The following is a 12,302-nucleotide window of genomic DNA, read 5'->3' as shown; positions in this document are numbered from 1 at the left end:
GACCACCATCAGAACAGGCCTGACCTGCAACTGAGAGACAGAACAGGCCCAGTGGCCTGAGGAAGGGTAGAGCCGCCCCCCCCCCCCCGCGCCTGCAAGGTAGGCGGACCTGCGACCCACTGGCAGTACAGCCCCAGAGGCCTGCAGAGGGGCAGTGCCGCTGCCTGCGCCTGCAAAGTAGACAGAACTGCGACCACCGACAGAACAAGCCTAGCGGCACGCAGAGGGACAGAGCCGCCACCCGCGCCTGCAAAGTCGGCGGACCTGCTACCGACCGGCAGAGCAGGCCCAGCGGCCTGCCAGCGTGGTAGGCACATTGCCCCAATTGGAGGAGGGGCAGAGCCGCCGCCCGCACCTGCGAGGGAGACTTTGCAACTATACAAGACCAATATAAATATATAGGGGGAAAATTCAATAGCACAACAGTTTCACCAAGTAGAAAGGAATGCGAACAGTATGAAGAGACAAGGAAAGAAAGGACCACAAGCATTGCAGGTCAACTCAACGTTAGAAGAGGTAATAGCTGCAGCAGATGGAATGTCAGATAAAGAATTCAGGATATACATGCTTCAGATGATCTGGAGTCTCAAGGAAGACATCAGACAGCAAAATCAGACAATGAAAGATCACTTCAACAATGAATTACATAAACAAATCCAAGAAGCAAAAGATCAACTATACAGGGAAATAGAGGTTATAAAAAACAAACAAACAGAAATCCTAGAAATGCAGGAAGCAATAAGCCAACTTAAAAACTCAATTGAGAATACTACCAGCAGAGTAGAACACTTAGAAGACAGAACATCAGACAATGAAGATAAAGTATTTCAACTTGAAAAGAACATAGACAGCTCAGCAAGACTGTTAAGAAACCATGAGCAGAACATCCAAGAAATATGGGATAACATCAAGAGACCAAATTTAAGAGTCATTGGGATACAGGAAGGGACAGAGTTTCAAACCAAAGGAATGAGCAATCTATTCAATGAAATAATACGAGAAAACTTCCCAGACTTGAAGAATGAGACAGAACCCCAAATCCTAGAAGCCTACAGGACGCCGAATGTGCAAAATCATAAGAGACCCACACCTAGACACATTATAATGAAGATGCCCAACATACAGAATAAGGAGAGAATTTTAAAAGCTACAAGAGAAAGGAAGCAGATCACATTTAGGGGTAAGCCAATCAGGATAACAGCTGATCTTTCAACACAGACTCTGAAAGCTAGAAGATCCTGGAATAACATATTTCAAACACTGAAAGAAAATGGGTTCCAACCAAGAATTGTGTTTCCAGCGAAATTAAGCTTCAGGATGGAAGATGAAATTAAAACCTTCCACGATAAACAAAAGTTAAAAGAATTTGCAGCTAGAAAACCATCTCTTCAAAACATCCTTGGCAAAACATTACAGGAAGAGGAAATGGAAAATAACAATGAAAACCAACAGTGGGAGGTAGGACAGTAAAGGTGGGGGGGAATAATCAAAGAGGAAAACAAACCATGTTTAGTAACATAAATAAACAAATATGGCTGGAAGAACAACCCATATCTCAATAATAACCCTAAATGTTAATGGCTTAAACTCACCAATCAAGAGACACAGGCTAGTAGAATGGATCACAAAACAAGACCCAACAATATGCTGCCTACAGGAGACGCATTTGATAGGAAAAGACATACATAGGCTGAAGGTGAAAGGTTGGGAAAAATCATATCACTCGTATGGACTTCGGAAACAAGCAGGAGTATCCATACTCATATCAAATAAAATAGATTTCAAGCCAAAGTTAATCAAAAGAGATAAAGAGGGACACTACATACTGCTCAAGGGAACCATACACCAACAAGACATAACAATCATAAATATATATGCCCCAAACAATGGTGAAGCTATGTTCATCAAACAAACTCTTCTAAAGTTCAAGAGTCTAATAGACCACCATACAATAATCATGGGAGACTTCAACACACCTCTATCACCACTGGACAGATCTTCCAAACAAAAGTTGAATAAGGAAACTATAGAACTCAATAACACAATTAATAACCTAGACTTAATTGACATATATAGAATATACCACCCAACATCAAGCAGTTACACTTTTTTCTCAGCAGCACATGGATCCTTCTCAAAAATAGATCATATATTATGTCACAGGGAAACTCTTAGACAATATAAAGGAGTAGAGATAATACCATGCATCCTAGCTTATCATAATGGAATGGAACTGAAAATCAACGATAAAAGAAGGAAGGAAAAAGCATACATCACTTGGAGAATGAACAATAGGTTACTGAATGATCAATGGGTTATAGAAGACATCAAGGAGGAAATTAAAAAATTCTTAGAGATTAATGAAAACAGACACAACATATCGGAATCTATGGGACACATTGAAAGCAGTTCTAAGAGGAAAATTCATTGCTTGGAGTTCATTCCTTAAAAAAAGAAAAAACCAACAAATAAATGATCTCATACTTCATCTCAAAATCCTTGAAAAAGAAGAGCAAAACAACAGCAAAAGAAGTAGAAGGCAAGAAATAATTAAAATCAGAGCTGAAATTAATGAAATCGAAACAAAAGAAACAATTGAAAAAATTGACAAAACTAAAAGTTGGTTCTTTGAAAAAATAAACAAAATCGACAGACCCTTAGCGATGCTAGCGAAGAGAAGAAGAGAGAGAACTCAAATTACTAGCATACGGGATGAAAAAGGCAATATCACAACAGACACTTCAGAAATACAGAAGATAATCAAAAATTATTTTGAATCCTTATACTCCAATAAATTAGAAGATAGTGAAGGCATCGATAAATTTCTTAAGTCATATGATCTGCCCAGATTGAGTCAGGAGGATATAGACAACCTAAACAGACCAATATCAATTGAGGAAATAGAAGAAACCATCAAAAGACTACCAACTAAGAAAAGCCCAGGACCGGATGGGTATACAGCAGAGTTTTACAAAACCTTTAAAGAGGAACTAATACCAATACTTTTCAAGCTACTTCAGGAAATAGAAAAAGAGGGAGAACTTCCAAATTCATTCTACGAGGCCAACATCACCCTGATACCTAAACCAGACAAAGACACTTCAAAGAAAGAAAACTACAGACCAATATCTCTAATGAACCTATATGCAAAAATCCTCAATAAAATTCTGGCAAATCGGATACAAAAACATATCAAAAAAATTGTGCACCATGATCAAGTAGGATTCATCCCTGGGATGCAAGGCTGGTTCAATATACGGAAATCAATAAATGTTATTCACCACATCAATAGACTTAAAAATAAGAATCACATGATCATCTCGATAGATGCGGAAAAAGCATTCGACAAAGTACAGCATCCCTTTATGTTCAAAACTCTACAAAAACTAGGGATAACAGGAACATACCTCAATATTGTAAAAGCAATCTATGCTAAGCCTCAGGCTAGCATCATTCTGAATGGAGAAAAATTGAAGGCATTCCTTCTAAAATCTGGAACAAGACAGGGATGCCCTCTCTCACCACTTCTGTTCAACATAGTTCTCGAAACACTGGCCAGAGCAATTAGACAGACGAAAGAAATTAAAGGCATCAAAATAGGAAAAGAAGAACTTAAATTATCACTATTTGCAGGTGACATGATTCTATACCTAGCAGACCCAAAAGGGTCTACAAAAAAACTATTAGAGCTAATAAATGAATTCAGCAAAGTGGCAGGATATAAAATTAACACGCATAAATCAAAGGCATTCCTGTATATCAGCGACAAATCCTCTGAAATGGAAGTGAGGACAACCACTCCATTCAAAATATCTTCAAAAAAAATAAAATACTTGGGAATCAACCTAACAAAAGAGGTGAAAGACTTATACAATGAAAACTACAGAACCCTAAAGAGAGAAATAGAAGAAGATCTTAGAAGATGGAAAAATATACCCTGTTCATGGATAGGCAGAACTAACATCATCAAAATGGCGATATTACCAAAAGTTCTCTATAGGTTTAATGCAATGCCAATCAAAATCCCAATGGCATTTCTTGTAGAAATAGAGAAAGCAATCATGAAATTCATATGGAAAAATAAAAGACCCAGAATAGCAAAAACAATGCTAAGCAGGAAGTGTGAATCAGGTGGTATAGCGATACCAGACTTCAAACTATACTACAGAGCAATAGTAACAAAAACAGCATGGTACTGGTACCAAAACAGGCGGGTGGACCAATGGTACAGAATAGAGGACACAGAAACCAATCCACAAAACTACAACTACCTTATATTTGATAAAGGGGCTAAAAGCATGCAATGGAGGAAGGATAGCATCTTCATCAAATGGTGCTGGGAAAACTGGAAATCCATATGCAACAAAATGAAACTGAATCCCTTTCTCTCGCCATGCACAAAAGTTAATTCAAAATGGATCAAGGAGCTTGATATCAAATCAGAGACACGCCGTCTGATAGAAGAAAAAGTTGGCTACGATCTACATACTGTGGGGTCGGGCTCCAAATTCCTCAATAGGACACCCATAGCACAAAAGTTAATAACTAGAATCAACAAATGGGACTTACTCAAACTAAAAAGTTTTTTCTCAGCTAAAGAAACAGTAAGAGAGGTAAATAGGGAGCCTACATCCTAGGAACAAATCTTTACTCCTCACACTTCAGATAGAGCCCTAATATCCAGAGTATACAAAGAACTCACAAAATTAAACAATAAGAAAATGAATAACCCAATCAACAAATAGGCCAAGGACCTGAACAGACACTTCTCAGAGGAGGACATACAATCAATCAATAAGTACATGAAAAAATGCTCACCATCTCTAGCAGTCAGAGAAATGCAAATCAAAACCACCCTAAGATACCATCTCACTCCAGTTAGATTGGCAGCCATTATGAAGTCAAACAACAACAAGTGCTGGCGAGGATGTGGGGAAAAGGGTACACTTGTACATTGGTGGTGGGACTGCAAATTGGTGCAGCCAATTTGGATAGCAGTATGGAGATTTCTTGGAAAGCTGGGAATGGAGCCACCATTTGACCCAGCTATTCCCCTTCTCGGTCTATTCCCTAAAGACCTAAAAAGAGCATGCTACAGGGACACTGCTACATCGATGTTCGTAGCAGCACCATTCACAATAGCTAGACTGTGGAACCAACCTAGATGCCCTTCAATGGATGAATGGATAAAAAAAATGTGGCATTTATACACAATGGAGTATTACTCTGCATTAAAAAATGACAAAATCATAGAATTTACAGGGAAATGGATGGCATTAGAGCAGATTATGCTAAGTGAAGCTAGCCAATCCCTAAAAAACAAATGCCAAATGTCTTCTTTGATATAAGGATAGTAACTAAGAACAGAGTAGGGTCGAAGAGCATGAGAAAAAGATTAACATTAAACAGGGATGAGAGGTGGGAGGGAAAGGGAGAGAGAAGGGAAAATGCATGGAAATGTAAGGAGACCCTCAGAGTTATACAAAAGTACATAGAAGAGGAAGTGAGGGGAAGGGGAAAAATAATATAAGGGGGACAAACGAATGTCAGTAGAGGGAGCAGAGAGAGAAGAGGGGAGGGGAGGGGAGGGGGGATAGTAGAGGATAGGAAAGGCAGCAGAATACAACAGACACTAGTATGGCAATATGTAAATCAATGGATGTGTAACTGATGTGATTCTGCAATCTGTATATGGGGTAAAAATGGGAGTTCATAACCCACTTGAATCAAATTGTGAAATATGATATGTCAAGAACTATGTAATGTTTTGAACAGCCAACAATAAAAAATTAAAAAAAAAAGAGATGCCACTGAGCCATATTTACTATAATCACTTCTGACCCAAGCCTTGTTCTATTCAATATTATAAGAAACAAACTGGTTGCAATTTTTCTTTATGGTTCCTCAAATTCAGGTATAAACTGGCAATAAAGTTCTGGAATAGGTCATAAAATTATTTGTTAAATTTAGTAAATACTAAGTGAGGGCTAAAAGTAGGAGGGAGGATTGTGCAAAAATTACAGGGGAAAAACAGAAAAAAGATGTAAAAGGATATATACATCAAAGTAGAAAAGAGATAGAGATGAATGGTCGGTATTTGAGGTTGTAGCAAAGAGGATGAGTAGTGGGTAAGAGGAGCAGGTATAAACTAGAGCTAGCAAAACACAGGAAGATTTTGTTTTTACAATTAATGCTTTAAACCATTAGATGAAATACATTTAAATGGGTTGAAGGTATCATTGTTGGCTATTTGGTTAATAATTATTGTTCAAGTTAAAGAGTTATTTATATGATCAAAGTTGACATTAGATTTATTTATAGTAAACCATGTCAAGATGAAGAAAATTCTTGTTTAATCTTGTTTTGGATTTCATTGGGATGTGGACATTCAGCAGTCTTTGGTCAGTTCCCTAGTTGCTATGAACCTCCTATCAGGAGGTTCAGCTCAGGTTTGTTAGCTCAGGTTCTTATAGCTGATTTCTTGGGGTGGGGTGCAGTGTTGTGGGTTGGCTGTTTCTATTGTATGCAGTAGTTCAGGATGCAGGCTCTGGAGTGTATCTGCTCCCCTCTATAGGATCTTTTCCACAGTAGTGAAGATGCTGGTGGCTGTCTAGGAGCACAGGAACTCTGATTGTGGGTTTTCCGTGGGTATTCTGTGGTGCAGTAGTATTCCCCGAGGCATTGCCACTCTGAGGTACTTTAGTGGAGGATCACAGGTAGTTAGTTCATTTGGACTCTAAGTTCTACTGCAACAGGTTGTGAATGGTGGGTTTTGATTTTCTCCATTTACTAAGTCTGATTTAAGGTCCTTCCTGCAAGTATTCAAACAATGCACTATCACTTGCCAGTTGTGATCATGGTTCAGGCTGTGTACCAATGAAGGCTGTGATCAGCCCCTTTCTGCTGTGTGGACTCTGTTAATTTCCCACTGGGCGTCTATGTCACTGATATTCAGGCAGCTTGTCTTTGGTATTGACCGGCAATCCAGGGGACCATCCCCTAGGCTTCCCTCAGTGTCAGTGATCAGGACCTGGTGAATCTGCTTTCTTTTGTTTGGAGATACATCTTCTTCATTTTTGTCTGTGAGCAGATACTGCATAGAGCTTTCTGCCCTTTCCTGGGTCAAAGAAGTTCAGTAGGACTAGGTGTGCTTCCTGGCACAGGTCTCCTCCAGCCCATTCAATTCCCCTTGTTTGTGGTAAGGGGGAGGTAGAGAGGGTTTTAGCAAATTTCTGTTAGCAGTGTTCCTTCTAGAAGATCTTTCTGGCTCTGGATTCTTAAGAGGTCCCACTGCAGAGGACTTCTCTTTGGTTTAATTTGCAGCTATCTGGGTATGGGAAGACAGCATGATGATTTAAGGGGGTGACTGGTTGGTTGAAGGCTCCACAAGATGGCTGTGGACCCCCGGCTCAGTTTTCTTTTCACAATTTGAGTTTAAAATGTATGCGCTGTTTTAAGGACCCTTCTGTTACAGTTGCATTTTAAATTTTGTCTCTTTCCAACTCTTTTCAAGTGGGTGAGCTTAAGAGATTTTATGATCCTCCTTTTTTCTTTCTTTCTCTGTTGCCCTTCCTCCTTCTCATCCCCAGATCTAGGTTGGGGTTAGGGGACTCTGAGTTTGTTTTCTACTCTAGTAACTTATCTTTGAGTCTCTCCAGGACTCACACTTTGTTTTTTTTTTTTTTAATTTTTATTGTTGGTTGTTCAAAACATTACATAGTTCTTGACAAATCATATTTCACACTTTGATTCAAGTGGGTTATGAACTTCCATTTTTACCCCATATACAGATTTCAGCATCACATCGGTTACACATCCACTGTTTTACATATTGCTATACTAGTGTCTGTTTGTATTCTGCTGCCTTTCCTATCCTCTACTATCCCCCATCCCCTCCCCTCCCATCTTCTCTCTCTATCCCATCTACTGTAATTCATTTCTCCCCCTTGTTTTTTTCCCCTTTCCCCTCACTTCCTCTTGTATGTAATTTTGTATAACCCTGAGTGTCTCCTTCCATTTCCAAGGAATTTCCCTTCTCTTTCCTTTTCCCTCCCACCTCTCACCCCTGTTTAATGTTAATCTTCTTCTCATGCTCTTCCTCCCAACTCTGTTCTTAGTTATTCTCCTTATATCAAAGAAAACATTTGGCATTTGTTTTTTAGGGATTGGCTAGCTTCACTTAGCATAATCTGCTCTAATGCCATCCATTTCCCTGCAAATTCTATGATTTTGTCATTTTTTAATGCAGAGTAATACTCCATTGTGTATAACTGCCACATTTTTTTATCCATTCGTCTATTGAAGGGCATCTAGGTTGGTTCCACAGTCTTGCTATTGTGAATTGTGCTGCTATGAACATCGATGTAGCAGTGTCCCTGTAGCATGCTCTTTTTAGGTCTTTAGGGAATAGACCGAGAAGGGGAATAGCTGGGTCAAATGGTGGTTCCATTCCCAGCTTTCCAAGAAATCTCCATACTGCTTTCCAAATTGGCCGCACCAATTTGCAGTCCCACCAGCAATGTACAAGTGTACCCTTTTCCCCACATCCTCGCCAGCACTTGTTGTTGTTTGACTTCATAATGGCTGCCAATCTTACTGGAGTGAGATGATGTCTTAGGGTGGTTTTGATTTGCATTTCTCTGACTGCTAGAGATGGTGAGCATTTTTTCATGTACTTATTGATTGATTGTATGTCCTCCTCTGAGAAGTGTCTGTTCAGGTCCTTGGCCTATTTGTTGATTGGGTTATTCATTTTCTTATTGTTTAATTTTGTGAGTTCTTTGTATACTCTGGATATTAGGGCTCTATCTGAAGTGTGAGGAGTAAAGATTTGTTCCCAGGATGTAGGCTCCCTATTTACCTCTCTTATTGTTTCTTTTGCTGAGAAAAAACTTTTTAGTTTGAGTAAGTCCCATTTGTTGATTCTAGTTATTAACTTTTGTGCTATGGGTGTCCTATTGAGGAATTTGGAGCCCGACCCCACAGTATGTAGATCGTAGCCAACTTTTTCTTCTATCAGACGGCGTGTCTCTGATTTGATATCAAGCTCCTTGATCCATTTTGAATTAACTTTTGTGCATGGCGAGAGAAAGGGATTCAGTTTCATTTTGTTGCATATGGATTTCCAGTTTTCCCAGCACCATTTGTTGAAGATGCTATCCTTCCTCCATTGCATGCTTTTAGCCCCTTTATCGAATATAAGATAGTTGTAGTTTTGTGGATTGGTTTCTGTGTCCTCTATTCTGTACCATTGGTCCACCCGCCTGTTTTGGTACCAGTACCATGCTGTTTTTGTTACTATTGCTCTGTAGTATAGTTTGAGGTCTGGTATCGCTATACCGCCTGATTCACACTTCCTGCTTAGCATTGTTTTTGCTATTCTGGGTCGTTTATTTTTCCATATGAATTTCATAATTGCTTTCTCTATTTCTACAAGAAATGCCATTGGGATTTTGATTGGCATTGCAATAAACCTATAGAGAACTTTTGGTAATATTGCCATTTTGATAATGTTAGTTCTGCCTATCCATGAACAGGGTATATTTTTCCATCTTCTAAGATCTTCTTCTATTTCTCTCTTTAGGGTTCTGTAGTTTTCATTGTATAAGTCTTTCACCTCTTTTGTTAGGTTGATTCCCAAGTATTTTATTTTTTTTGAAGATATTGTGAATGGAGTGGTTGTCCTCCTTTCTATTTCAGGGGATTTGTCGGTGATATATAGGAATGCCTTTGATTTATGCGTGTTGATTTTATATCCTGCCACTTTGCTGAATTCATTTATTAGCTCTAATAGTTTTTTTGTAGACCCTTTTGGGTCTGCTAGGTATAGAATCATGTCACCTGCAAATAGTGATAATTTAAGTTCTTCTTTTCCTATTTTTATGCCTTTAATTTCTTTCATCTGTCTAATTGCTCTAGCCAGTGTTTTGAGAACTATGTTGAACAGAAGTGGTGAGAGGGGGCATCCCTGTCTTGTTCCAGATTTTAGAAGGAATGCCTTCAATTTTTCTCCATTCAGAATGATGCTAGCCTGAGGCTTAGCATAGATTGCTTTTACAATATTGAGGTATGTTCCTGTTATCCCTATTTTTTTCTAGAGTTTTGAACATAAAGGAATGCTGTACTTTGTCGAATGCTTTTTCTGCACACTTTGTAATAATGAGTCATAGAGCATGTAATTTGTCACCAAACTCTCAATTCTGCTTTTTCTTCACTGCCTTCTTTCTGTGTTGTGAGGAGATCAAGACTCGTTACCTCATTCACTTCTGCTGTCTTCCCCTGGCTTCTCTTTATAGATTATTAAGTGAGGGTGATTCTTGCTATTGTGTTGGTCATTATTTTAGGTTAGTATTATTGTCCATACATTTATTTAGGTATAGAATCATTTTGGTCCTGACTACCAATGTGAGAACAGTTTGATAGAAAGTATTTCTCTCACTTCCTTTGTTTAGGATCCCTCTCATGACCCCTTATAGGAACACTTTGCTGTTGGGCTATTCAAATGTGAAAGTCTTTAAGAGAATTAACAAAACAACACAAGGAGAAAAGAACAGTAATGTGAAGGGATCAAATACTAAAAACATCTGCAAATCTGTGACTCACATAGTACCAAAACTGTTTTGTTTTGAGTTGTGACTGCTTTAAGTAGTTAGCTGGAGTTGAGCAATTTTCAGGGCTGGGGTTTCAGGTAAGAGGTCTCAGGGTGATGAGGAGACACTTTGACTGTTCCCAGCATGAGAGCCACTGCCAGAATCTTTAGGGGATTTGACCTGTATCAGGTTCAGGCAGGTCCACCTGAATTCTCTGCTGCAGGTTTATTTCAAGCTCACAGAGTTAACCTCCAGGCACCAGACATCAACAGAGGGATTTTCCTTCCATGTCACTGTGTGCTTTTTCTTCAATACTCAATGGGACTAGTCAGTGTTTATCAGGCCTTTTGATCTTTTGATCTTTTGATCTTTTCATGGCTGTGCTAGTGGGAAACAGAGCACTGGATTCAATCAAAATGTTTTCTTAATCACATGATCCATCTTGCACCCATGCTTCCTAGATGAGCAATGGGTGTGGGATGTATGCAGTGTCTGGAGACTAAGTGCTCTGGCCTCAATGGCTGCTAAGAGGGTTGCCCAATCAAATATAGGATGCCTAATTAAAATTAAATTTCAGATAAAGAATTGTTCCAAGTCTTACATGGAACATACCTATGCTGAGAAATTATTTGTTGTTTATCTGAAATTCAAATTTAACCAGGTGTTCAATATTTTTTATTTGCTAAACCTGGACCATATACTGTGAGCTCTATAGGAGCCTGTGGTAAGTAAAGAGACTCTCTATGCCTACAGTGGCCAACAGCTAGCTAAAAAACCAAAGGTCAACAGAGCCCTATAGAAGTAGAAGGAACAATGAGAATGATGAATAACATCACAGTTTATGAAGTTTCCGTGCCTTCTTCTCTTTTCTGGCCCCACTTAATTGACAGTGGAACCCATAATTGACAATTTGGGTGGGGATATAGAACCAGATTTAATTTGATTTAAAAAAAAATAAAGGAATGTGGCATTCTTGCACTTACTCGTGGAGAAAATTCTCACTGACTCAGCTTTTTAATAGGTAATGTTTTTCTTATTTTATCTATTTCATAGGCTTGTTGCAAGAATGAAATATTTTAGTTGAAACAATTGACACAATATTTGTCCCTTTATGCTTATTAAGGGCTCAATTATATCTAATCTATCATCTGTCATCATCATCATCAGAGAATGAAGGAAAGCTAAAGAGAAATTTCAGAATATCCTTAGAGCTATTCCTAGAGCAGCTACTTAAAATAAAATAGTCATATTGAACAGTTTCCTTCCATAACTTAGGTATTTTCTCACTCTCAGTTCTTGGGCTTTTTAAGCTTTGTGTTGTATCTTCATAGATCAGAAATTTACAAACTTTGCTGCAAGGAGAAATGCAAGTTTGGCTAAAGCTTGGACAAATACAAGTCTTTCAGATATTTCCTTTCAAATATGGTGGTATCTCCTAGGAATACAGAATGAAAAAAAATGTTTCTTCCCAAGGTTTTTCTAAGCATTATCCTAAGACCCTGAAACTAAATCTCCCCTGCTGAGTATAGTTGATAGTTGAGATATTTTTAAAATAATCAACCCCAGGAAGTTTGGTTTATGATGGTGAATCAGTGATTGGTTTGCAATACAATTTAAAATATATTGAGAGTGACAATTACAGATAAATTTCTATGTTGTAAGACAATGAAGATCTATCTACTATATAAATATTGATCTGATAAAGAATTTCCT

The sequence above is a fragment of the Marmota monax genome, unplaced genomic scaffold (genome assembly GCF_021218885.2).
Source record: "Marmota monax isolate L192 unplaced genomic scaffold, Marmota_monax_Labrador192_F-V1.1 WCK01_AAM20220418_F8-fsc00307, whole genome shotgun sequence".
Taxonomy (NCBI): domain Eukaryota; kingdom Metazoa; phylum Chordata; class Mammalia; order Rodentia; family Sciuridae; genus Marmota; species Marmota monax.
The sequence above is the reverse complement of the archived record's forward strand: the minus strand, read 5'-3'. Positions refer to the sequence as shown.